This window comes from Panthera onca, chromosome C1, assembly GCF_046562875.1.
Source record: "Panthera onca isolate mPanOnc1 chromosome C1, mPanOnc1 haplotype 2, whole genome shotgun sequence".
In the NCBI taxonomy this organism is placed as follows: Eukaryota; Metazoa; Chordata; class Mammalia; order Carnivora; family Felidae; genus Panthera; species Panthera onca.
The window spans coordinates 74,056,914-74,083,809 of record NC_138346.1 but is presented as its reverse complement, the minus strand read 5'-3'; the positions used below and the strand labels follow the sequence as shown (position 1 = coordinate 74,083,809).

Below are 26,896 nucleotides of genomic sequence, written 5' to 3'. Positions count from 1 at the left end.
AAAACCAATATCACAACCCCAGATAGGGAGATGGCAAAAGTTAAGGCTATAACTTTTGTAGAAATGGGGGACTCTACCGTATCTCCATTTAATTTGACCACCTGGCCCCCAGAAGAAGTAAGATGGCTCTTGGAAAATGATAGTTTATGGCAAACTTATATGAATTGTCTCCCTAATTGCAACCATGGTACTATGTATGATTAATATATTTGCTAGAATAAATTAACATTGTTTCAGGTACATGACACATGCCAATTAAGTTGGCAAATATACTCTTTTATACTCTGATTAAAAAATAGCATCAGAAACAGTTTGCATTTACATAGAGTAAATAATACATTTCTACAGTTTTTCCCAAAGCTATGTTAATTCTATGTTTTCTATAAGAATATAGGCCAAAATGATCTGGACCATCTGGGCATCTCAGAGAACTTCACATTGATCCATTATATCAATGATGTTATGCTAATTGGAGCTAATGAATAAGATTGGTTAGCATGCTGGAGGACTTAGTAAGACACATGCATTCCATGCAAGATGAACCCTATAAAGAATAAGAATCCTGACACATAAATAAAATGTTGTAGTCTTTCTTTTTTTTTTTTAGAGAGAGAGGCAGAGGGGAGGGGTGGGCAGAGGGTGGGAGGGAGAGAATCCCAAGCAGGCTCCATGCTCAATGCAGAGCCCAATCCAGGGTTCAATCCCACGACACTGAGATCATGACCTTGAGCTGAAATCGAGTTGGACACTCAACCAACTGAACCACCCAGACACCCCAAAATTTTGTAGTCTTGAGGTCAGTGGTGTGCTAGGGCATACCTTCCAAAGTAAAAGACAAATCATTATACCTTGACCTCCCACTACTGAGTGGGAACTCCTATCCTTGATAGGTTGCTCTCAGTTCTAGAATCAGCATATTCCACACTAGAGAATACTTATCTAGCTCATATTCCAGGTGATGAGAAATGATGCCAGCCTTCAGTAGGTGCCAGCACAAAAAAGAGTTCTTCAGCAAATTCAAGCTGCAGTGCAAGCAGCCTTGCCACCTGAGCTGTAAGTCCCTGCAAGTCCCATGGTATTAGAGATAAGTGGCAGGAAAGATGCAATGTAGCAGCACGGTTTATGGCAAGTCCCAGTGAGAGAATAACGGTGCAGATTCCCGAGATTCTGGCATAAACAACATTATATACTTAAAAGAAACAAAAACTTCTGGGGTGCTAATGGACATTGGTAGAGATGGAATGCCTGACCAGGAGACACTAAATGACCATGCTTCTAGAACCACCCATTCAGAGCTGGGTTCACGTAAGGTTGATAGAATCCTGTAGCAGTCTATTGTGAGATGAGCACGAGCTCAAGCACGCGAAGGACTAGAGAGCAAAAACAAGCTGCATGAGCAAGTAGCCCGTGACCCTCACCACTGTGCGCCAGCACCTCTTCCTCACCTCACTTTGATCATACTGGGAATCTCTTATCCTCAGCTGACGGAAAAGCAAAATCTACAAGCTTGGTTTACAAATAGAAAAGCTTAGTATGCCAGTGCTTAAAAATGGAAGCAGCCACACTGCAGCCTCATTCGGAAGTGGCTTTGAAAGACACTAGTGAGGGAAAATCCTCCTGACGGGCAGGCGTTTGGGTGATGCACCTGTTTATCCACTTTGTGTGAAAGAAGTGGCTTGAGGTTGCAATATATCAGGACTCATGGGCAGATACACAGAAAAGAGTAAGATTTAAAGAATGGAGCAAGGAGGTGGATGAGCATAGTGGAAGAACAGAGTATGAAAATCTTTGCATTATATGTTAATGCCCTCCACAGCCACTATGACTATCCAAAAACTTATGGAATATTTTATCCCTGAGAAAGGATCCTATATAAAATTGTGTCAGAACACAGAGCCTATTTTACTACAAAAGAGATATGAAAGGGGCACCTGACTGGCTCAGTCTGTACAGCATATGACTCTTGATCCTCAGGTTGTGAGTTCGAGCCCCACGTTGGGCGTAGACATTACTTAATAAAGAGAAATTCTTTATTTAAAACTTTTTTCAAGTTTATTTATTTTGAGAGAGAGAGAGAGAGAGAGCAGGGAAGGGGCAGAGAGAGAGAGAGGGAGAGTGAGAATCCCAAGCAGGCTCTGTGCCATCAGCACAGAGCCCAATGTGGGGCTTGATCTCACAAACGACGAGATCATGACCTGAGCTGAAATAAAGACTCAGGTGCTTAACCAACTAAGCCACCCAAGCGACCCACAAAAATTTTTTTTTTAAAGGAGGTATGAGAGTGGGCTTATGACTACCGGATCCACTGGTCATACCACATACCATTCTAATCAGAAGTGACCTACCTGATAGAGCCTTAAAATGATCTTCTGAGGACACGGTTGAAATGCTAGCTTAGAAGCAGCCCTTTGTAAGAAAAGGTATCCATCCTCCAGAAGACTGAATTAAAAAAAATTTATATGACACTGTATCCCCAAGTAAGATGAATGCATAGGTCCAGTAACTAAGGGATGGAAGTAGGAGAGACCTCAATTACTGTATCTCCTAATGATCCACTAGGGACTTTGTCCTTTTTGGCTCCATAATTGTACACTCTATAAGGTGAGAGGTCCTGGATTCCAAAGGAGGACACTTTTGCAAGGGGACCTAGCAAGCTTCCCATTGAAATATAGACTACAATTGCCACTACAAGTGCTACTAGGCACTTCAGATTCCTTGTGTACAGGGACTGGCCAACAAAGAGAGGAGTTACCATCTTGGAGGGGGTAACGGGACCTTGGTCTTCAGGAGGCAGTAGAGGTGCTTTTACACAAGCGGTAAATATGTGTGGCATCCAGATAATACACTTGAGTGTGTTTTTGTACTCCTTTGCTCAATTGTAATGGTAAATAGACATGTCAGCAACCCTGGCCTCAAGAGGACATGGTGTCCTGAGACTAATAACACCCCTCAGGTGTGGGAGTCTGGGTAACACCAATAGATAAGTCACCAAAATCAGAAGTAGTGCTGAGGTAAGAGGAATCTAGAATGGATATTGGAGGAGAAAGATGATGAGTATCACGGTCCTAAGACCAGCTCTAGGCAGGAACTGTAATTTGTCCCATTAACCTTTCTCTTCTAAGTTTCTTTTGGGAAGAGAGGTACATTAGAATCCTGGAAGAATCACCCTTCATACATATATGTGTTGTCCTTGAAGAAATGTTTCCGAGTGGCACCGGGAGTGAATAGTAATGGATATGGACATGAGCTACAATGATCCCCTTCGTGAAAAGACTTGCTGTCCTGTTAGCTCCTTCAGACTTGATCTCAGTTGCCTTGCTCAACACCACACCCTTTCCAGGGTATCTTATATCCAATGACTTGTCATGTGAGGGTTTAAAGGCCTAGTCATTTTGGGTTACTATGCAACAACTTTGATTAACTATATATTCCAGAGTTCCCAGTGCAGTTACTTAAGACTTTGCTAGAATTCCATTGTAGTTCAACTTCTGTCTCTGCTCAATCATACTTCCTTCCCCTTCTTTCCATGAATGTTGATATTTTAACAGTTTTCCTTTGCATGAAACTTTATCTCAGAGTGTGCTCCTGGAGCTCAACCTATAATATCAGCCTTGATCCCTACTCTGAAGATGTGAGGAGGGTATCCTCAAAGTGGCACTAGTATGGAATGGGACAGAAGAACTACTGATCAAGGCAAGGAAAGCATATATAGGGAAGCAAGAACAATGGCAGAGTTTGAAGATTTACAATACTGGGGAATTAATCAAACAAATAAAAATGAATAAACTAATTCATTGATTGATTTTGTAAATAAAAGAGGAAGGGTTTTAAAAAAATTTCTAGATCAGAGAATTTTCCAGGTCAGGGAGAAAGGGTAGATAAATGAAGACAACGTTCTTGATTCAAGATCTTGGACAAAGCTGCCTACTTCATGGTGTCATCTGCTTCTGGAGCCTGAGTATGCTCAGGAATTTCTCAACTTGTGGTCCCTCATAGATGGGGATGGCCTTCTGATGGTCATGGGGGTGATGATCTGGATCTAATTTGTGGCTTATGTGAATCCAAGAAGAGTTTTATTTTGATGACAGTGTACATGGTTAGCAGTACTTCTTCAGGCCTCTCCCAGTGAAGTGATAATGCTTTCTTCTAAAAACTTTGCTGTATACTCCATGTCCTGCGCCTAGAACTCAAGCCGCTGCAGCCCCGCACACATTCGCGTCTGAGACAAACTCTCCAGGGCCCCAGGTGGGTCCCCGCTGGCTCCCGCAGCTGCAGCAAAGTGGCAGGTGCTGCGCCCTGGGGAAGCGAAGCTCAAGGTCGTTCCAGCCCGGGGGGTGCCCTCTGGGAGGCCTTCCTGCAGCTCCCCATGTCTGCGCCTCGGGCGACCCCTGGGACATACTCCACCGCAGCTGGCCAGGTGGACACTGAGGGGTCCTCTACCCCTCTGTCCTGGCCAAAAGCCAGGGGAGCTCCGGTCGAGCAAATCTGGAGGGGTCGTCAAACAAGTAAATATAAATTAAGACAGTGGAAGCCAGTTTTCTCACTGTTGGAGAAGTACAAACACAGAAAAGGAGAAAATAAGAATACATTCTTGAGCTTGGTGGGGGAGGCATTGGTGTGAACTCTTGGTTGTTAACATATAGATATAGATAAAGAAATAAAAAATAGATGCAACTGTATGTGTGTGTGCACGTGTGTGCGTGTAGCTGGCTGTGTCTACTGAGAAGGACTGAGCCCAGGGACATGCTGACTCTAAGGAGCATATTTAGTACCCAGATGTGTCTTTGTAATACTATTTTCTACTCAAGGAGCCAGGGCTCGTTGAAGAAGTGGCTGAGGCAGGAAAAGAACAAGATGATCACAAAACATCCTATTGTTCTAGAAGCACGTTTGTTAAGAATTGTGAAGGGCTGGAGAGTTTACTCTATTTGCAGATTAACAGGTTAGCCTGCCATAGTTTCACTGATGCCCACAGAAGACAGGAAACTCAGGCGTCAGGTATAAAGAACTTTCTTGGTTCTGGCACAGCAAGGAGCTTCATGTTTGTGTCAGTGCTCTTGCCCCTCAACCCCTGTGGGGCACAGCACCGAGCACATGCACATGCAGTGAGTCAGGCATGGCTGAGGAGGCCTGAACTTAGGGATCCTGTACACTGTCACTATTTTCAGGAAGCCTGCTCTAAACCCCCCAGTTTGGCCTAAATGCTCTTCTTCTGAATGGCCATCACACCGTGTAATTGCCTCCATCTCAGTACTTATTCAGAGGTAATCAAATAGACTGTAAACTAGTTGATTTGGGGGATTGTGTATCACTAATCTTTGTACTCCTTGTGTTAAGTCCAGTACCAGAAACAGAGGAGTTACTCATTTAATGATTTTTGAATGCATTTGAATTGAACTGAACCAATAAAGAAATCACAGTTGGTGTGAAGTTACCAACTGGTGTTAAGTTATCTGGCCTATCCAGTCCTTATGACCAGGAACGGGTGGTGATCGTGTTAGGGAGGTTTAAAAAGGGCATGGTTAACACATTGCCCACCAGTTAGGGACTAACTACATAAACATGGCCCATTCATGCTATGGAATACTCCGCAGTAATTTAAAAACAGAGATGGCTCTATATGTATACTGAAGCAGAAATAAAAATCTACAAAATGTATTAAGATTTGTAAAAGAACATTGAGATTGAGGGTAATATATAAAATAAGTATGACTATACCTATATTTGCTAGTCTGTGCATGTGCATACTTATGTGGGCATATGTATATATGTGTGTGTTTATTTATTTATGTGACAGACTCTGATGTTTTCCCACCCATTGGCCTTTCTACCTTCTTTCTTGCTGTAATATGTGTTATCCCAGGGCATGAATTATATATGATTGGTTTAAACCATCATGGAAATCCCATTTCTCTTTGACTATAATTGGTCTAGAGGCATGTCATCAAGTTCTGCTCTGTAGAGAACTTGAGGAAAAGACCAGCTTCTTAGGTAAGAGAAAGGCATGAAAAGAAAGTCTTCTTTTAACCACTCCTCCTCCCTTCCTGTTTAGGTATTTTGTGAGATCTATGCTTGGAGTTCCAGCAGCCACTCTATGACCACAATGGGAGACTTGGTTGACATGCGGAGGACAGCCCGGAAGAAAGATAGGAAAAGCCCTAGACCCTTGACTTCACCATAAGCTTCCAGACCAACTAGGGATCACCTACTTCCAGATTGCTCCCAGTTGAAGAAGAATTGTCCTAATGGTTGTCGCTATTGGTTGAGTTTTCTGTCCTGTGCAGCCAAAATTTTTCCATTTTCTATGTGCTATTATTATTTCACAGCATACTATTTGAGCATTCCCCTTTACATTCTTAATTACAAAATGTACTATATATATATATTATATATATATATATATAATATATATATAATATATATATTCTTGTTCTCTTCAATTTCCTACCTTTTTGCCTTGTATTTCACCCCTATATCCTGCATAAGTTTTCTTACTTTAGTTTTGGACCACCTCCACAAGCAAAACAAGAAAAGAGTCCACACTGTCAAAGACCTGTTGGATTCCCAGTAGAACCAGACCCATCTCTGTTTCTCTTTACCATCCACATAAATTTTCAGATAGCTTTATGGGTTCAATTAATACCTGGGATTTTATAACCCTCTTGTGGATATTTATAAAGCACAAATAGGGGCACCTGGGTGGCTCAGTTGGTTAAGCGTCCAACTTCAGCTCTGGTCACGGTCTCACAGTTGGTGAATTTGAGCCCTACATCAGGCTCTGTGCTGACAGTTCAGAGCCTAGAGCCTGCTTCAGATTCTGTGTCTCCCTCTCTCTCTTCCCCTCCTCTGTCTCTCTCTCTCAAAAATAAATAAACATAAAAAATGTTATAAAGCACAAATAATCACAGATATAAAGCTATGATAAACTGAATTATGGTGACTTTCAGACATTTGCCCAAGACTTAGGTGAGTCCAAGGGTCACATTGTATTTGAAATCTCTCATCGGATTCTGATAATTTGCTTACATAAAATGTATCTGGTAGTGCCATAGGGAAAGATCTCAACATGAAGGAAGAAACCTTCACGTACCAAGCACAAGAGATGGGGGGGTGGGTGACTGAGTTGGATGACGGCAGAGTCATAGGAGGACCCAGCATAATTGGCTAATGAGGACATTTTAAAGTCACCATAAAGGTGAACATTGACTCCCTTCATAAATACTCTGCTATATGAAAGAAGTTTGGCTAGAACTTCAGGGAGCTGAGTCTCCACCTTGTCAATTAATATTTGACACTTACAAAGTGGGGTAACGGGATTGTTACCTTGAGGCTCCAAGGCAACTATGCATGTGAAATTACTTAGGAAAAGAAGATTCAGTGGAAGATGTTCATATGGAAGCATAAGCCACTTTTTTTTTTAATTATTAAGCTCAAAGAAGGAGATAGATTTTCCTGACCATACACAGATATTCTCATTTCCCACCCCCCTTTTTTTCCAACATGTAAAACATACAGTAGTAGATTAAAACTTATTTGGCCTCAGGAGTCAGAACATTTGGATTTACATTTTAGCTGTTAACACTTGCTCACTTTTGTTTTTTGTTTTTTGTTTTTTGTTTTTTTTTTTAGTATGAAATTTATTGTCAAATTGGTTTCCATACAACACCCAGTGCCCATCCCAACAGGTGCCCTCCTCAATACCCATCACCCACCCTCCCCTCCCTCCCATCCCCTGTCAACCCTCAGTTTATTCTCAGTTTTTAAAATTCTCTTATGGTTTGCCTCCCTTCCTCTCTAACTCTTTTTTTTCCTCCCCCCCACCCCCATGGTCTTCTGTTAAGTTTCTCAGGATCCACATAAGAGTGAAAACATATGGTATCTGTCTTTCTCTGTATGACTTATTTCACTTAGCATAACACTCTCCAGTTCCATCCACGTTGCTACAAAAGGCCATATTTCATTCTTTCTCATTGCCAAGTCATATCCCATTGCGTATATGGAAACCACAATTTCTTTATCCATTCATCAGTTGATGGACACTTAGGCTCTTTCCATAATTTGGCTATTGTTGAAAGTGCTGCTATAAACATTGGGGTACACGTGCCCCTATGCATCAGCACTCCTGTATCCCTTGGGTAAATTCCTAGCAGTGCTATTGCTGGGTCACAGGGCAGACCAATTTTTAATTTTTTGAGGACACTCCACAGTTTTCCAGAGCGGCTGAACCACTTTGCATTCCCACCAACAGTGCAGGAGGGTTCCCATTTCTCCACATCCTCTGCAGCATCTATAGTCTCCTGATTTGTTCATTTTAGCCACTCTTACTGGCCTGAGGTGATATCTCAGTGTGGTTTTGATTTGTAGTTCCCTGATGAGGAGCGACGTTGAGCATCTTTTCATGTGCCTGTTGACCATCTGGATGTCTTCTTTAGAGAAGTGTCTATTCATGTTTTCTGCCAATTTCTTTACTGGATTATTTGTTTTTCGGGTGTGGAGTTTGGTGAGTTCTTTATAGATTTTGGATACTAGCCCCTTGTCCGATATGTCATTTGCAAATATCTTTTCCCATTCTGTTGGTTGCTTTTTAGTTTCGTTGATTGTTTCCTTTGCAGTGCAGAAGCTTTTTATCTTCATGAGGTCCCAATAGTTCATTTTTGCTTTTAATTCCCTTGCCTTTGGAGATGTGTCAAGTAAGAAATTGCTGTGACTGAGGTCAGAGAGGTTTTTTTCTGTTTTCTCCTCTAGGGTTTTGATGGTTTCCTGTCTCACATTCAGGTCCTTTATCCGTTTTTAGTTTATTTTTGTGAATGGTGTAAGAAAGTGGTCTAGTTTCATCCTTCTGCATGTTGCTGTCCAGTTCTCCCAGCACCATTTGTTAAAGAGACTGTCTTTTTTCCATTGGATATTCTTTCCTGCTTTGTCAAAGATTAGTTAGCCATACTTCTGTGGGTCCTTCCTTTGGTCTATGTGTCTGTTTTTGTGCCAACACTTGCTCACTTTTGCATGATCTTAGACAAGTTACACTTCTGTCAATCTTTCACTATATGTAAGTCCCTCTTACTTGTGCTCTTCCCTTCAAAGGAAAGATGTCACACCTCTGTAGAAATAAATCCAAACTTTTGGAAAGATGATTTCACAACCCTCCCCCAGGAGACACCAGGAATGGGGGCAGTTTGTAGAGAGGCATGAACTTCTAAGTAATCTGAGTGAAACAGCCATAGCATATAAACTCAGATGCTTAAAATCTATTGGCAGAGAAGTCCTGGGGAGGGTCAACTTTTCCAGACAACCAGGAGTTTTCCTTGTCTGCAGACATTTTCTTAACATCTTCGTAAAAACAAATTAAATACTATTAACAATTTCTTAAAGATATGGAATTATTAAAACCAGTGACCCTTTCTTTTAGGTGCACAGTATAATGATTCAACAATTCTATACATTACTAAGTGCTTATAACTACAAGTCCCCCTTCACCTGTTTCACCCATCCCCACACCTCCCATCTAGGAACCACTAATTTGTTCTCTATAGTTAAATCTATTGTTTTGTTTGTCTCTTTTTCCTTTGTTTGTTTTATTTCTTAAATTCCACATATGAGTAAATCATATGGTATTGGTCTTTCTCTGACTGACTTATTTCACTTAGCATTATACTCTAGATCCATCCAGGCTGTCTCAAATGGTATGATATCATCCTTTCTCCATACTGTTTTCCACAATGGCTGAACCAGTTTGCATTCCCATCAACAGTGCATGAGTATCCTTTTTTCTCCATGTCCTTGTCACCACTTGTTATTTCTTGTCTTTTTGATTTTAGGTATTCTGACAGGTATGAGATGGTATCTCATTGCAGTTTTAATTAGCATTTCCCTGATGGTGAATGATGTAGAGCATCTTTTCATGTGTCTATTGGCAATATGGATGTCTTCCTTGGGAAAATGTTTATACCTGTCCTCTGCCCATTTTAAATTGAATTATTTGTTTTTTGCTTTTTTTTTGGTATTGAGTTGCATAAATTCTGTGTATATTTGGATATTAACCCCTTATTGGATATATCACTTGCAAATATCTTCTGCTATTCAGTAAGTTGCTTTTTTATTTTGCTCCTGGTTTCCTTTGCTGTGAAAAAGCTTTTTTTTATTTAATTTTTTTAATGTTTATTTATTTTTGACAGAGGGAGAGACAGAGCATGAACAGGGGAGGGGCAGAGAGAGAGGGAGACACAGAATCCGAAGCAGGCTCCAGGCTCTGAGCTGTCAGCACAGAGTCCAACACAGGGCTCGACCTCACAAACTGCGAGATCATGACCTGAGCCGAAGTCGGACGCTCAACTGACTGAGCCCCCTGGGCACCCCTGAAAAAGCTTTTTACTTTGGTGTAGTCCCAATAGTTTAATTTTGCTTTTGTTTCCCTTCCCAGGGAAGACTTATTTTGTAGTGTTATTATCTGGTGTTAGTATCAGGGTAATGCTGCCCTTATAGAATGAATTTGGAATCTTTCCTCCTTTTATTTTTTAGAATAGTTTGAGAAGAAAAGGTATTAACTCTTTTTTTTTTTCTTTGCAAGAATGAGAGAGCATGAGCTGGAGAGGGACACAGAGGGAGAGGGAGAGAGAGAGAATGTTAAACAGGCTCCACACCCAACATGGAGCCTGATCTGGGGCTCGATCTCATAACTGTGAGATCATGACCTGAGCTGAAATCAAGAGTCAGATGCTTAACCAACTGAGCCACCCAGGTATCCTGATATTAACTCTTCTTTAAATGTTTGGTAGAATTCACCTATGCAGTCATCTGTTCCTGGACTTAGGCTTGTTCTGAGTTTTTTGATTACTGATTAAACTTGATGGCTAGTAATCAGTCTGTTCAAATTTTCTATTTCTTTCTTGTTTCAGGAATATAACCATATATGAACAGACATTTCTCCAAAGAAGACATCCAGATGGCCAACAGACATATGAAAAGATGCTCAACATCATTCATCATCAGGGAAATGCAAATCAAAACCACAATGAGATATCACATCACACATGTCAGAATGGCTAAAATGAAGAACATAAGAAACAACAAGTATTGGCAAGGATGTGGAGAAAAAGGAACCCTCTTGCACTATCGGTAAGAATGCAAACTGGTGCAGCCACTGTGGAAAACAGTCTTAAGTTTCCTCAAAAAGTTAAAAATAGAACTACCCTACCATCCAGTAATCAAACTACTGGATATTTACCCCCCAAATACAAAAACACTTACTCAAAGGGACATGTGCACCTCTATGTTTATTACAACATTATTTACAATAATCAAATTATGGAAGCAATCCAAGGGTCCATCAACAGATGAATGGATAAGGAAGGTGTAGTGTATATATATATATATATCATAATATTATTCAGCCATAAAAAGGAATGAAATCTTGCCATTTGCAACAACATGGATGGAGCTACAGAGTATAATCCTAATGAAATAAGTCAGTCAGAGAAAGGTAAATACCATATGATTTCACTCTTATGTGGCATTTAAGAAACAAAACAAATGAACAAAGGGAAAGAAAGAGAGAGAAACCAAGAAACAGACTCTTAGCTCTAAGAGAACAAAGTGATGGTTACCAGAGGGGAGGTGGGTGGGGAGCATGGGTGAAATAGGTGATGAGGATTAAGGACTGTACTTGTCATGATGAGCACTGGGTGATGTATGGAATTGTTGAATCACTATGTTGTACATCTGAAATCAATATACACTATATGTTAACTATAATAGAACTAAAATTTTAAAAATAAAAAAAATTTAAAAAGGAATATAACCATATAATAACAGTTATAAATATTTATGCACCAACATTTGAGCACCCAAATACATATAGTAACTATTAACAGATATAAAGGAAGAAATTAATAGTAATATAATAATACTAGGTGACTTTAGCACCCCATTTACAACAATGGATAGAATATCCAGAGAGAAAATCAACAAAGAAACAGTGGCTTTGAATGACACATTGGGCCAGATGGATCTTACAGATATATTCCAAAAATTTCATCCAAATACAGTGGAATACACATTCTTTTCAAGTACACATGGAACATTCTCCAGAATAGATCACATTAGGCCACAAAAAAAGTCTCAACGAATTAAAAAAAAATATTGAAATCATATCGTGCACCTTTTCTGGTCACAACTATATGAAACTAGGAATCAATCATGACAAAAAAATCTTGAAAGAATACAAATACATGAAGGCTAAATTACATGCTACTAAACAATGAATGAGTCAACCAAGAAATCAAAGAGAAAATTCAAAAAAAAGTACATGGAGACAAATGAAACTGAAAACACAATGATCCAAAACCTTTCAGATGCAGCAAAATCTGTTCTAGAGGGAAGATTATAGCAAAACAGGCCTGCCTCAAGAAGCAAGCAAAATCTCAAATAAACAACCTACTCTTACACCTAAAGTAACTAGAAAAAGTAGAAACAAATGAAATCCAATGTCAGTAGAAGAGAGGATATAATAAAGATCAGAGCAGAAATAAATGAAACAGCAACTGAGAAAACAATAGAATGGATCAATGAAACTAGGAACTAGCTCTTTGAAAAGATCAACAAAATTGATGAACTTCTGCCCTATAGCCAGAGTTACTGGGAGAGAGACAGAGAGAGGACTCAAAATCAGAAATGAAGGAGCAGAAATAACTGACACCACAGAAATACAAAGGATTATAAGAGAATATTATGAAAAACTGTGTGGCAACAAGTCGAACAATTTAGAAGAAATGGATAAATTCCTAGAAACATATAACCTTCCAAAACTTAGCCAGGAAGAAAACCAGCAACTCTTAATTCTATCGAAGTCCAGCTCCCCTGTTCATGATAGATATTTTATGGTCTGATTATAATTCTGTCCTTAAATAAATAAAGAATGTATGTTAAATGAATATAACATACATATGTACATAATTTCAAAAAAGCAACACAATGCCTAATTATAAATATAAAAGAGTAATAAAAGCAGAGTTGGTTATAATAAAATAGTGTGTACTTATATGTGCAAATGTCGAGGTTGACTAGTAGACATAATAACATATATGTTTGCATCTATATGTAGAATTTTGTAAATGAGACCACAGCAAATGTAAACTGATACAAGTATATCATACCAGAGACTCAAAAACTTTGTGCAGCATTTCTGCTCCTGATGTTATTTGCTTAAATGTTGAATAATTTGTGGTAAATTTCTAACAAAATATTCCTAGAAAATTTAAATCTGTTAATGCAGAAAATATTTGGTATTTATTTGTAGAATGGAGTTAGGTTCTAAGTTCAGATAATTAAAAAAACACTTCTACCTAAAGATATGTCTCAGTGGATGTCAAAAAGTATGAAGGATACGGGACAATTCTTACTTCATGGGACTGCCCCATGCATTTTAAGAAATGCAATGTTCAGGGGCACCTGGGTGGCTCAGTTGGTTAAACATCTGGCTCTTGGTTTGAGCTCAGGTAATAATATCACAGTTGGTGAGTTCTAACCCCACATCAGGCTCCATGCTGATGGCGAGGAACCTGTTTGGGATTCTCTCTCCCCCTCTCTCTGCCCCTCCCCTACTCACTCTCTATGTCTCTCTCTCTCTCAAAATAAATAAATTAATTAAAAAAAAAAAAGAAATGCAATGTTCTTAGTACCACCTAGTAGATCCCAGTTATTTTGACACTGTAAAGTCCTTGTAACAAATGTATATAATGATATCAAGTAATATCATGCTTATTGAGAAATTCTGCTATAAGCACTATCTGTCACTTAGTATGTGTTTAATTCCTGTTTATTGATGGGATGGATGAATGAATGTATAAATGTTATATTTCTTTTTTCTTATTTTTTAAATCTTTTTTAAGTTTTTTTTTAACATTTATTTATTTTTTAGAGACAGAGACAGAGCATGAGCAGGGGAGGGGCAGAGAGAGAGGGAGACACAGAATCCGAAGCAGGCTCCAGACTCCGAGGCAGCAGCACAGAGCCTGATGCGGGGCTCGAACTCACGAACCGCGAGATCATGACCTGAGCCGAAGTCGGACACTTAACTGAGCCACCCAGGCGCCCCTAAATCTTCACTTTTGAGATAGAGAGAGAGACAGAGAATGAGCAGGGGAGGAACAGAGAGAGAGGGAGACACAGAATCTGAAGCAGGCTCCAGGCTCTGAACTGTCAGCACAGAGCCCGATGCAGGGCTCGAACTCAAGAACCGTGAGATCATGACCTGAGCTGAAGTTGGACACTTAACCAGCTGAGCCACCCAGGCATCCCTGAATGTTATATTTCTAAAAATAACTTTAACTTCTGATGGCAAGTAGCAAAAAATCCAGCTAACTCTAGTTCGACAAATTAGAGTATACAACCTTTTTTTTAACTAAGAAGTTTAGAGTTAGGCCACCCAGGTTTGGTGCCACAACTCATAATGTTGTCATTGTCTATGGTTCCTATTTTCCTTCCATTTTGCCATTTGGCAAGTCCGTTCTTTCATCACTTCATGAATTAAAGATCACAACAGCATCTTTGGGTCTTACATCTGCATTCAAAGCAGAAAAGGGGAAGGAAGAGGAAAGGATCATTGCTAGTAGACTTCCTTTTCTATCTTATTGGACAGAACTGTGTCACATGGCTAGTGTTGGCTGCAAGGGAAGCTATGATCCTCCCACAGAAAGCAATAATACTGGCATATCAAATGTAAAACACAAAGAAAGAAACAAAACCTTTTAGGTACATCACTGAGCTGCTAAGAAGTAAAGATTGTAAGAAGCCAAAAAGTGAAGTGAACAAAGAACACCTAGGAGGTGAGGAAGTCCTAGGCATGGATTTTGCCTTAGGCGTATGTGACAAACTCTGGTGACCTTGATATTTCACTTTTAATGGTTTCACAGGAAGTAGGGATGTGGGACAGATGATAACATTTAAGATTTGTCCGATGTATGAAACCTAGTAGAGCCTGACTCAAAGTTGGAAAATGAAAAAGCAAGCCACAGACTGGTAGCAAATATTCATAAATCTTTGTATTCAGAATATATAAAAACTACAAATCAGTACCAAAATTAAAAACAATTTAATTTTTAAAATGGACAAAATCTTGAAAAGACACTTTAGAAAAGACAATACACTTGTAGTCAATAAACACATAAAAAGACACTCAACATGATTAGTCATCAGAGAAATGAAAATTGAAATCACAAGATACTATTATATATCCATTAGAAGAGTTAAAATTTTAAAAAAATGAACCAAACCAAATGGTGCTGTGGCTATAGTACAATTAGAACTTTCATACATTGCTGATGGGAATGTTAAATACACAAATACTTCAGAAACTCCTTGGCAGTTTCTTACAATGTTAAACACACACTTACTATACATCCAAGAGAAATGAAAACACATATGTACACAAAACCCTGTACTTGAATGTTAATAGCAACATTATTAATAATAGCCAACATGTAGAAACAACTCAAATGCCTATCAACTGATGAATGGTATACCACAAAAGTGGTATCTATCCATATACTAGATGAATAGAAGCCAGCACAAAAGCCACATTGATACTATTTATATGGTATATGTCCAGAATAAGCAAATCCATACAAACAGAAAGTAGATTAGTGGTTGTCAGGAGCTGAGAGAGGGAAAAGTGAGGTGACTTCTAATAGGTATGAGGTTTCTTTCTGGAGTGGTGAATAAGTTCTGGAATTGGGTAGTGATGATGCTTGAATAAGTATACTAAAAACCAGTGAACTGCACACTTTAAGTTGGTGGGGTGTAGGGTATGTGTTATACTCAATAATGTTGTTTAAAACATAACAAAACATATATAAAGATTACTGGCATTGCCACCATCCCGAGATTACTACAGCCATCATCTTGGTGCATAGACTTCCAAAAAATCATTTCTATGTGCCATATGTACTTTTATAAAGAATAAAAATTGTGTCATGGCATGCAAAAAGTATTTTTAGCTACAACACATAATTATAAAATTATAAAGTAATGTCAGACTGGAAGTGATTGTCTTGTTCCTGGCTCTTGGTGGGGGAAACATCCACTCTTTCATCCTTAAGTATGAGGCTAGCTATGGGAGTTTTTATAGATGCCTTTTATGAGATTGAGGAAGCCCCATTCCATTCCTAACTTGCTAAGTGTGTTTTATCATAAAAAAGTGTTGGATTTGATCAAATATTTTCTCTGCATCTATTGAGATGATCGTGTAAGCTTTTCCCCCTTTATTCTATTAATATGTTATATCATATGGATTGATTTTCATATGTTGAAACAATCTTGCACTCCCACAATAAATCTCACTTGGTAAGGTCTAAAATCTTTTTATATGTTTTGCCAAATTTAGTTTACCACTACTTGGTTGAGGAGTTTTGATTCTATATTTATAAGGATATTGATCTGAAGTTTTCTTTTCTTGTGGTCTTTGTGTTGCTTTGACATTAAGGAAATTCTGGACTTAAATGATAAATTAGAAAATGTTCTGTCCTCTTTTATTATCTGCAAAAGTTTATTCAGAATGGTATTAATTCTTCTTTAAATGTTTGGTAGGATTTACCAGTGAAGCCATAAAGTCTTGGGCTTTTCTTTGCTGGAAGTTTGTTGATTACTAACGTAAGCTATTTACTCGCTATATGTGTTTTCAGATCCTCTATTTCTTCATCAATCAATTTTGGTTGTTTCTGTGTTTCTAGGAATTGGTACACTTCATTTAGGTTATCTACTTTGTTGGCCTACAATTGTTCATACAGACTGCGTTGTTTAAACAGCAGAAATTTATTTCACAGTTCTGAAGGCTATAAAGTCCAAGGTCAAGGTGCTGGTTGGTTTGGATCCTGGTGAGAGCCCTGTTCCTGGCTTACAGACAGCCACCTTCCCATTATGATCTCACATGGTCTTTCTTCAGTGCATGCACATGTTGAGATATATAGAAAGAGAGAGAGAAAGAGAGATTTTACTCTCTTCCTTTTCTACTTCTAAGGTCATTAAACCCTTCATGAGGGGCCCATCCTCATGAGTTAATCTAATCTTAATTACCTAATTAAATTCCAAATGCCCCATCTCCACATACAATTTCACTGGGGTACAGGGCTTCAACATATGGATTTGGGGGTGGGGCACAAACATTTAGTCCATAATATTCCAGCCTGGGCTCAAATTCACGTTTTCTCAGATGCAAAATATATTTTTTCCATCCCAACAACCCTAAGAATCTTAACTTGCTCCAGTATCAACTTTAAAGTCTAACGTCCAAAGTCTCATTTAAATATCTAAATTGGATATAGTGAAACTCGAGGTGTGATTCATCCTAAGACAATTTCCTCTCCAGCTGTAAACCTGTGAAACCAGACAAATTATGTGCTTCAAAAATACAATGGTAGAACAGGCATAGGATAGACAATCTATCTCCGAAAGGGAGAAATAGGAAACAAGGAAAGAGTAATGGGTCCCAAGCAAGTAAAAACCCTAGAGGTGAGTTCCATCATATCCTAAGGCTTGAGATTACCGTCTTTGGTTTGATGCTTTTGGACCACGAAGCAGAGATCCTGCCTCTGAGGCTCTTTTGGGCTGGGGTTGTGCCTTGAGGACTGCCAGGTAGAGGCTTCGCCCTCACAGAGCCCACAGCTCTGCATGATGGTCCCAATCCCAAGGTCTCTGTGAGAGGCCTTCTGGTTTATTGAAACCAAGGTGTGGTTCTGATGATCTCTGAATCACCCTTGGGGTAATTTTTTCTTCTTCTTGAAGAATAACACATGTTCTAGCTGAATAGCACTATCATTCAGTGCTATTAATTTCATAAAGTCCTATAGCCTTTCTTCATTTTGCCTCACTTCCATTTTCTTCAGTTCAAACCAGCAGCACTTCTGATTATATAATCCCACAAAGTCTTTATCAAGAGACACAGGCACACTCATGGTGTTCTCTTTAATACATGTGTTCTAATTTTTTATAATATGGATAGGTGGAGAATTTTTCAAATCTTCAGGTTTGGGTTTGTTTTTGCTTAACAATCCCTTCTTAAATTCATTTCTCTCTTTTTGTGTTTTAATATGAGCAGCCATGAGGATCCAAGATACTCCTTCAAAACTTTGCTTAGAAAGCTTTTCAGCTAATTCCAGATTTCAAGATACACTACAAAGCTGTAGTAATCAAACGATATGGTATTGGGACAAAAATAGACATATAGATCAATTAAACAGAATAGAAAGATGAGAAATAAATCCATGATTATATGGTCAATTAATCTATGACAAGGGAGATAAGAATATATCATGGGGAAAAGATAGTCTCTTCTATAAATGGTTCTGGGAAAACTGGACAGCTACATGCAGAACGAATCTGGACCACTTTTTCATGTCATAAACAAAAATAAACTCAAAATGGATCAAAGACCTAAATGTGAGATATGAAACCATAAAAATCCTGGAAGGAAACAAGTATGGTAATTTCTTTGATATTGCTTTAGCTACATTATTCTAGACATATCTTCTCAGGCAAGAGAAACAACAGCAAAAATTAACTATGGGGACTATACCAAAGTAAAAAGCTTTTACATGGCAAAGAAAACCATTAACAAAATGAAAAGGCTACCCACTGAGTAGGAGAAAATATTTACAAATCATATATCTGAGAAAGGGTTATTATCCAAAATATATAAAGAACTTACATAGCACAACACAAAAAATATCCCAAATAATCCAATTTAAAATGGGCAGAGAATTGGGGCACCTGGGTAGCTCAGTTGGTTGAGGGTCTTTTGATTTTGGATCAGGTCATGATCTCATGGTCTTGGGATCGAGCCCTGCATTGCGCTCTGAGCTGACAGAATGGAGCCTATTTGGGATTCTCTCTCTCTCTTCCTCTGCCCCTCTCCCACTTGCATGCTCTTTCTCACAAAATAAATAAATAAACATAAAAAAATAAATAAAATGGGCAGAGGACATGAACAGACATTTTTTCCAAAGGATGCCAGATGGCCAAGAAACACATGAAAAGATGACCAACATCACTCATCATCAGGGAAATGCAAGTCAAACCACAATGGGATATCACCTCACACCTGTCAGAATGGCTAAGATAAAGAAGACAAGAAATAACAAGTGTTAACAAGGACATGGAGAAAAAGGGACCTTCATGCACTGTCAGTAGGAATGCAAACTGGAGAAACCACTGTGGAAAACAGTATGGAGGTTCCTCAAAAATTAAAAATGGAACTACCACATGATCCAGTAATTCCACCACTAGGTATTTACCCAAGAAAATGAAAATACCAATTCAAAAAGTTATACACATCCCTATGTTTATTACAGCATTATTTACAATAGTGAAGACATGGAAGCAACCTAGGTGTCCATCAACAGACAAATGGATAAAGAAGAAGTGGTATACATAAACAATGGAATATTACATAACCATAAAAAGGAATGAGCCCTTGCCATTTGCAACAATGTGGATGGACCTAGAGGGTTATTATGCTAAATGAAATAAGTCAGAGAAAGACAAATACCATGATTTCAGTTATTTTGGAATCTAAGAAACATAACAAATGAATACATGAACAAGCAAAAAGCAGAAATACAGCCATAAGTACAGGGAGACAAGCTGATGGCTGCCAGAGGGGATGGCCAAAATAATTAAAGGGGAATGGGAGATACAGGCTTCCAGTTATAGAATGAATAAGTCACGAGGATGAAAGGGCCAGCATAGGGAATATAGCCAATGATATGGTAACCATGTTGTATGTTGGTACATTTGTGAAGGACATTGCATAACATATAGACTTATTGAATCACTATGCTGTAAACCTGAAACTAACATTACATTGTGTGCCAACTAAATATTTCAAGAATAAAATAAAATATATTAAAAAATCTCTTAAACTAAATATTCAATTCCATAACTCACAAGTTCTATCTTCCACAACACACGAGGACACAAGCACAATTCAGCCAAGGTCTTTGCCATTTTATAACAAGTATCTCTTTTTCTCCAGTTTCCAGTAACATGCTTCTCATTTCCATCTGAGCTTTCACCAAGGACTTTCAATGTCCATATTCCTACCAAAGTCCATTTATGATTCTTTAGGTCTTTTTTAAGAAGATGGAGCTTCCTCTTTAGTTTTCCCCTTCTTTTTGAGCCCTTACCAAAATCTCCCTTAATGTCCACATTTCTGGCATGCACCTCAAAACTCTTTCACCCTCTATTCATTATCTAGTTTCAAAGCCACTTCCACATGTTTAGATATTTGTTACAGTGGTACTCCATTTCTCAGCACCAAAATCTGTCTGAGTTAGCTCAGGCTGCTATAATAAAATGATATAGACTGAGTGGCTTAAACAATAGAAGTTTATTTTTCACAGTTCTGGAGGTGGGGAAGTCCAAGATCAAAGTGCCAACTAATTTAGTTCCTGGTGAGAGCTCTCTACCTGGCTTACAGAGCACCACCCTCTCATTGTCTTCACAAGGCCTTTCCTGGGTGTGTGCACCTGGGATGGGGGTGGCATGGGGAAGAAGGGTGGGGAGAGAGAGAAGAATCTTTCTCTTCTTTTTATTTTTAATTTTTTAAACGTTTGCTTATTTTTGAGGGAGAGAGAGACACAGAGCCTGAGTGGCAAAGGGTCAGAGAGAGAGGGAGACAGGATCTGAGTCAGGCTCTAGGCTCTGAGCTGTCAGCACAGAGCCTGATGTGGGACTCAAACTCATGCCACGAGATCATGACCTGAGCTTAAGTCGGAGGTTTAACCCACTGAGCCACCAAGGTGCCCCTCTTTCTCTTCTTCTAAGGTCACTAATCTCATTATGAGAGCCTCACTCTCATGACTTACCCTAGCCCAAATTACCTCCCCAAGGCCCAATTTTTAAACACCATCACACTGAGTGTTAGGACTTCAATGTAAGAATTGTGAGGGACATGAACATTCAGTCCACAATACCTTAGAATCTTTTTTTTTTCCCTGTAAGTTTGGTAGTGTCTTTTCTTTTGTTGGTAATTTTAGTAATTTTAGTCTTTTATTTATTTATTTATTTGTTTGTTTGTTTACTTATTTAATGTTTATTTATTTTTGAGAGAGAGAGAGACAGAGACAGAGAGAGACAGAGAGTGAACGGGGGCAGGGGGGACAGAGAGGGAGAGAGAGAGACACAGAATCCAAAGCAAACTCCAGGCTCTGAGATGTCAGCACAGGGCTTGACATGGGCTTGAACCATCAGACGGAGGGATCATGACCTGAGCCGAAGTCAGATGCTTAACTGATTTAAGTCTTATGAAATTTAATGAAAATGAAAATACCAATTCAAAAAGTTATACACATCCCTATGTTTATTACAGCATTATTTACAATAGTGAAGACATGGAAGCAACCTAGGTGTCCATCAACAGACAAATGGATCCCAGTCTTATCTCTCTTTTTGCTTGATTAAGCTAGCTAAAGGTTGGTCATTTTGTTAATCTTTTCAATAAAGCAACTTTTGTTGATTTTCTCTATTGTTTCTCTATTCTCTATTTCATTAAAAATTTTTTTTTGTTTATTTACTTTTGGGAGAGAGAGACAGAGAGCCAGTGAGGGAGGGGCAGAGAGAGGGAGACACAGAATCCAAAGCAGGCTTCAGGTTCCGTGCTGTCAGCATGGAGTTCAATGAGAGGCTCTAACCCAGGAACCATGACATCATGACCTGCGCTGAAGTCAGATGCTTAGCCCTCTGAGCCACCCACGTGCCCCAATTCTCTATTTCATTTATTTTTAGTCCAACCTATATTATTTACCTCCCTCTGCTTGCTTTGGATTTAGTTTGCTTTTGTTGTTCTAGTTCCTTAAGGTGGAATGTTGTTACTGATTTTAGATTTTTTTTTTCTTTTTTAAGATAGGCAATTACAGTTATAAATTTCCCTCTACATACTGTTTTCACTGTATCCCTAAGATTTGCTATGTTGTGTTTTCCTCAAAGTATTTTCTAACCTCCTTTGTGATTTCTTTTTTGGCCCTGTGATTATTTATGATTGTGTTTAACTTCCATTTGTAAATTTGTTTAACTTCCTTCTGTTATTAATTTCTAGTTTCATTTATTGTGATTGGAGAGCATACGTCACATGATTTCAGTCTTTTAAAATTTATTGACATTTGTTTTATGGCCTAACATATGTTCTACCTTGGTAAATGTTTCACATTTACTTGAGAATATGTATTCTGCAGTTGTTGAATGGAAGGCTCTATAGGTCTTTTTGTTAGTTGAATTATAGTGTTGTTCAAGTCTTCTATTTGCTTGATTTTTTTGTTTAGTTGTTCTACCATTATTGAAAGTGAGATATTGATAATTCTGACTATTGTTGAATTGACCATTTTCTCTTCAATTATGATAGCTTTTGCTTCATAAATTTGGTGTGTATATGTTTATGGGTATTATATCTTCTTGATGAGTTAATTCTGTTATTATCAAATGTGTTTCTTAGGCTCTAGAAATAATTCTTGTCTTAAAGTCTACTTTGTCTGATATTAGTATAGCCATTCTAGGTCTCTTTCGGTTATTGTTTACCTAGTATATCTTTTCTCATACTTTTATTTTCAACTTCTTTGTGTCTTTGAATAAAAGTGTGTCTCTAATAGATAGCATATAGTTGGGTTTTGGGTTTTTTGTTTTGTTTTGTTTTAAGCTATCCTAAAAATCTCTCCCCTTTAATTCAATCCCTATTAATATAATGAATTTACTCATAAAGTCAAGTTTATTCTTGCCATTTTTCTATTTGTGTTCTAAATATATTTTTTTTATACTTCCTCCATAACTGATGACTTTTGTTTTAAAAGAATATTTTCTAGTGGACTATTTTAATGTCATTATTTCTCTTACTATATTTTTTGAGTTGTGTTCTTAGTGGTGTCTATGAGTGTTCAATTATCTTAATTCATAACAATCTAGTTTAGATTAATACCAGTTTCATTGTAATAGTATACAAAACTTTGCTCTTATATGAGTTCAACCTCTCCCCTCATTTGTGCAGTAAATTGCATCTTTATAGACTGTGTGCCTATCAACACAGAAAATATAAGGAATACTTTATACATGTATAAGTTATACTTGCACAGGGGCCATACTAGTCTTGTTTGTATTGTTCCAATTTCAGTATATATGCTGCCAAATTGGGCATAATATGATCTAATATTGGCATTAAAAACTACTCTGATTTCAGTGTGAAAAATGAACCAAAGAGGAGACCAGTCTGGAGGTGAGAAGACCAGTTAGAAAATGCTGAAGTAAATCAGTAAAAGATGAAAGAGGTCTGATCTAGATTCAGCACTAGTTTATTGGAGAAGAAATGTAGGCAACTTAACAAATTTGAAAGATATTTAGAAGATAATATCAACTAGCCTTGGCAACTGGATGTATAGTTGAGTGAAAGGAGAGACAAAATGACTAATTCTCTGAGAGAATTATGGTGCTATTCACAGATAAGGATAACGTTGAAATAGGAGCTTTGGGGAAAAATACAATGAGTTCAATTTTAGACTTTTTAAATTTGTGATGCTAGTAGGATATTTAAATGAAAATAGGAGAGTTCACTAAAGATGGGGTATCTAGGTTTGAAACTTAAGTGAGCGATAGGAGCTGTGAGTAAATATTTGAAAGTGATTAATATGCAGATAGTAATGAAAGTCTTGAGAGTTTATTAGACTGTCCAATGAGAGTGTATGAAGTGATGATAGGAAAGGACCAAAGGTTGAAACCAAAGGAATAGTGATGTTTTGAGTTTGAGGATTCATCACAAGAAAATGAGAATAGCTCTAGAAGTAGCCAGAAAACAAGAAGAGTGTGTTGTCATGGAAGTTGAAAGAAGAGAATATTTCAAGAATTGAGATGTCACGTAAACTAAGGACCGTATTGTTTTTATTGGAGTTAGCAATAAGGAAAGCCATTAATTACAGTAGCATATTAAAGAGATCTGCAAATTCTCTGCTATTCCTCCCATCAAGAGATAAAATCATTTTCTCTTCTCTTGAATCTGGACTGTATAGAGCTTATATTGACCAATAAAATGTGGCAGAAGTGAGGTTGTTTAACATCTGCGACTGGAGAGCTTCTGCTTTCACAAACTTAAAACATTCCCTCCTCAAGCTTAGCTTTCATGCTGTGGGAAGCCCACATATGGAAGAGCCATGAAAAGGAGTCACTTCCAGCTAAGCTCCCAACCAAGAGTCAACACCACCTGCCAGCCATGTGAATGAGACATAGTGGATGTTCTAGTCCAGTCAAGCTTCCAGATGACCACAGCTCCAGCCAAAGCCATGCAGAAAAAAAGTATCCACTCAAGCTTAGTCAACGCACAGAATCATGAAGGATAATAAGTAGTGGCTGCTGTTTAAAATGATTAAATTTGGGGCAGCTTGTTACTTAGCAATTGATAATTTATTTTATTACTATGTTTTAATCTTTATAAGAGACAATGTCCTGTTGAGGTTTTGCAGGTGTAAATTGCCATGGATTGAAGAGTGACAAAGGACAGAAACTGGAGACAACTATTTTAATAAGTTGATTATGAAAGAGTAAAAGCTATTTAGAGTGGTATATATAAGAAGGCCTGAATTTTACAAAGGTGTTGTTAGCTTTTTATATGAGAAATTTAAATGGTATTTAAGAAGGTGCATCCCCACGCCACAGCAGCAACACTAATATACCTACACGACAAAAGAAAATACTTAGAACTATGGTTCCCCAGTGACCTAGTAAAGAGATCCTTTCCACAGAAAACATTGAAGATACAGAAGAGAGATGGGGTAACTTATGGAGAAATGTTCCCAAGCAGATGAGAGAAAACATTATCTTTTTCAGACTCCTCCAGAAAAGATCTGATTAGTCTCATCAGACATGATCCATTATAGAGACTCTGCTTGTGGACTCTCCTATCCTGACTCCTTGGCATTCACCATATGGATGGCTGCTTTCAGCTCAAGCACTAATCCTTTTCTAATCATCTATGGCTAGGATCTTAGGTTGTATTAGTTAGGATATTATATTTTGGGCCACAAGTAACAGAACATATATTTCAAAGTGGTTGAAATATAAATCTGAAGTTTGAGGGTTGGTGAATTCAATAGCTCAATGGCATTATCGAGGTCCCAGGTTCTTCCACAGCGTTTTGCCCTGTCATCCTCAGAGTTTTGTCTCATTCTCTTAGGTTGGCTTCTGTGATTGTCTCAAGATGACTGAGGGAGCCCTAGGGGTTATATTCAGAAGGTAATGTCCTCGGACAGAAATAGGAGGTTTTTCCTTGCACCTTCCTTTCCTGTAAGGCACATAGCAGATTTCTCTTCTAATGGTTAGAATCTCATAATGCCCAGTCAATTCCAAGGGTGATTTTATGTAGATTATTTACACTTTCTGAGCTTCAGTTTCACATTCGTGAAATAGGTAGCATAGTGCCTGTCTTAAGATTATTGTAAAGAATAAAAGAGAGTATTCTATTAAGTGCATGGCACATTGCCTGGATCACAGAGCCTTCTTTCTTCTATTTCAACCTCCATACTGTGTTTAGAGTTTATTTTCTAAGAAGCAAACTTAAGATTCTCTTCCCATATAAAAGACCATAACTGGCTGGAGCTTCTGGGTTGCTCAGTCAGTTGAGTGTCCAACTCTTGATTTTGGCTCAGGTCATCATCCCAGGGTTGTGGGATCAAGTCCCTCATTAGGGTCCATGCTGAATGTGGAGCCTGCTTAAGATTCTCTCTTTCTCCCTCTATCCTTCTCCCTGTGCTCATGCTGTCTCTCTCACTCTCTCTAAAAAAATTAAATTAAAAATTAAAAATTAAAAAATTAAAAACCATAACCGGCTTAAAATAAACTTGATTTGTCTTCTGGTGCTGGGGTCTACTTTTCTGAAAGCACTCAGAAGAGAAAAAAATAATTGAGTGTGTATTATAAAGGAAAATGGCTAATGGGTAAGTAATGGTATCTGCCACACAGGACCACCAGTGTGTAAGAAACTGTTCTGGTTGCCTTGACTCTGGGGGTGTGAGGATTCCCGTGTGCTGGGTAGAAACTGAGATGTCAGAATTTCCTTTTAGGGGTAAAGGGTGGGGACCCAGGGCACAGATGGAGTACAGGTACTGATATGTGTGTTTGGGTGATCAAATGAGTGAACATTCAGTGTGATTTATTCTTATCCCAACTATATCCCTCATAGAATGGCCCTGAGCTCTGCCACAACCCTGCATCTGAGCCAGAATAATAAATCACAAAGTTCCTTAAGCTCCAAAGAGGGTGCTAACATGAATACTGAGTAGTATTTGTGTTATCATGTTACTAAATAGAAAAAAAAATGCATTCTTACATGCAGTGTGCTTTCTCCAGAAATAATTAGATTTCCCATCTAGATTCCCCTTTTGCTTATCTCAATAGACACAGTGCCATCTACTGAAAATAAAGCACCAATAGCCATGACACCCCAAAGGGATTCCCAGGAGAGCCCCCCTCTCTGTGGGCTCCCTGTCTCACCCACCTCCCAGATGGACTGGAGGGAGTAGGCGGAATCCACAGGCTGTTCTCCTGTCACAAACTGTAATGCATCTGTTCCCTGGTGCTTTCTGTGAGCAGCAAGAGTAAGACATTCCTGTAGGGACCTAAGGAACCTGGCCAGAAACTTAAAGTGTCTGTAAAAGCTCTTTTAGGCTATCTGCTTGTCTTCCTTTGACCAGGTATAAAATTAAACTATCTTATCTAGATGAGGCATACTTTTATATTAAATAATAACAAGGATCATTGACACGTTTTCCTTTGGGTAATTATGTTCCTTTCCATGTAAGCGTTTAGCAATGTATTGTAAGTCTTTGTATTTTTCTGTGAAATTTTAGTGGGTAGAACAGACAGGAGATTAAGAACAGAA

At 38.4% G+C, this 26,896-nt stretch overlaps 1 non-coding gene across 1 annotated transcript; it reads right to left on the bottom strand.

Moving 5' to 3' along the window:
• Positions 1 to 23,060: 23,060 nt before the first annotated feature.
• Positions 23,061 to 23,167, bottom strand: LOC132674027 (U6 spliceosomal RNA). The gene has a single exon (XR_009608352.1). It is a non-coding gene; the product is annotated as a U6 spliceosomal RNA (small nuclear RNA).
• Between the last annotated feature and the right edge of the window lie 3,729 nt (positions 23,168 to 26,896).